Genomic DNA, 1,909 nt, shown 5'->3' with positions numbered 1-1,909 from the left:
ATTCATGAACCGATTTGGCTCGAATTCACACCATATAATGTTGAAATTAAAAAAAGTCAAAGATTTGGACCCGATAGGTGGCGTTGGGGTAGCTTTTCTTCTAAAATTCTTATTCATGGAACGATTTGGCTCAAATTCACACCATATAATGTTGAAATAAAAAAAGTCAAAGATTTGGACCCGATAGGTGGCGTTGGGGTAGCTTTTCTTCTAAAATTCTTATTCATGAACCGATTTGGCTCGAATTCACACCGTACAATATTTAAGTAAAAGGAAAGACTTTTTTTAATTTAAAAATGTTAAAATTCAGACCCGATGGGTGGCGCTGGGATATTCTAGAATAAGAATAATATTCCACGCGGGGCACAGCTAGTAGATTCTATAAAAAATAATTGTTTTAAACGAAGACACACGTTTCGAGATTAAACGATCGTTCGAACGCTCGAGCGTTCCCTATTCTTTTGATGGCATATCATAGCCGTCGAAGAAGCTCCTCTGCTTTTATCGATTCCCCCTGTTTCCTTTGACGCGACCTAGCTTCTCGGGGTATCGTTCAGCTTCTAGACAGAAGTTTTTCAATGAGGGTGTAAAGGTTAGACAAGCGTTAGCACGTCCTATTGAACTCGATTCTATTTAAGGGCGCGGCATGAAAGCGTTTGGTATCTAGAGGAAATCGAAGAATGTTAGCCGGAGGCCGCGTCGAGGCTGGGACCTTGACGTTTAGGAGCGTCGGGAGGATTCTTGGGTCGCGTTTAGGCTCGTTACTTTGCGGAGAACCGGGCGTAAAGGTCGATTAGACAAACGAGTTCGCGAACTCCTACCTATCGCGCACACGAACCTTCTAACTTTAACGAGCCTTGGAACTTTCACGCACAGGGTTGCCGGCGGGTATACGTTAATATTATTAATTTAATATACAGGACCCTGGGAAAAATGTGGAATCTCTCGGCGGAATTAATTCGTCGCTTGAAAAGGAATAGAAAAGTTCTTTGCCGTTTTACGATCCGAAGGTTCGTTATCTAGATATAAGCGGTTAAAATTCGGCTCGGTGACTTCGCGTGGACGCCATTTTGGTCGCGGTCAGGTGATCGCGCGTCTGCGCGTGCGCGCACGCGGGAAGAACTTAAACTGCTTGTATCTCGATAACGAAGGGTCGGATTTCGAAACGGAAAAGGACTTTTTATATTCGTATCGGATCAAGGAATCGATCTCAAGCGAAAGTCTCGCATTTTTTGTGACGGGTGTACTTTTCGGCGATATACAGCATCGGTAATTTCCATGACGAGCACATTCTGGTTGGGAAGGGCAAATTTTACGTTCCGAGTGTACCATTTTTCGCGACGGACGAAACAGCACAGGCCTAAAGCCAACTACCGCGCCAGTTTCCCGTCACTCGTGAAATATTTACGCAGTGTTTCGAGGACAGCGGTTGGGTGCTCCTCGAGTCGAAGTCGCCTCAAGGTTGCTGTTTAGATCGCACAAACGTAAATGTCGGAGGTGTACGTCGGGTCAATACTACTCGGCGTTCAACGCTTCCACAGTGGAACTGAAAGCTCCAAGTATAGTCCGAAAGTTTTGGTGAATCCTAAACGTTTACTCGAGTTTGAATTCGGAAGGATCTTCGAGGTGTCTAGTTTAACGATATCTTCTGTCTTCTAGTATTTCGTGGTTTCTTTTTCCAATGGGAATTTGTATCATCGAGTCACACTTGGATTTCGACTTTCATTATCGTTTCCAAGGGTTTGTGGCTAATGGCAGGGTAAGGGATTATTCGTTTAGAAGCACTGAGCTTGGAAATACTGAGCTTTGGAACGCTGAGCTTAGAGGTACTAAGCTTTGAAACAGTGAGCTTTGAGACACTGATGTTTGACACAGTGAGCTTTGGAACATTGATCTTAGGGAGTCTGAG

General features: G+C 44.2%; 1 protein-coding gene across 1 annotated transcript in view; it reads right to left on the bottom strand.

Annotated features, from left to right (window-relative positions):
• The window catches only part of LOC128880136 (Kv channel-interacting protein 1), a 36,555-nt gene that overhangs the window by 17,739 nt on the left and 16,907 nt on the right, over window positions 1-1,909 (bottom strand). The window lies entirely within an intron of this gene.

Source organism: Hylaeus volcanicus, chromosome 7, assembly GCF_026283585.1.
Source record: "Hylaeus volcanicus isolate JK05 chromosome 7, UHH_iyHylVolc1.0_haploid, whole genome shotgun sequence".
Lineage (NCBI taxonomy): Eukaryota > Metazoa > Arthropoda > Insecta > Hymenoptera > Colletidae > Hylaeus > Hylaeus volcanicus.
This window is presented reverse-complemented; position numbering and strand designations above follow the sequence as displayed.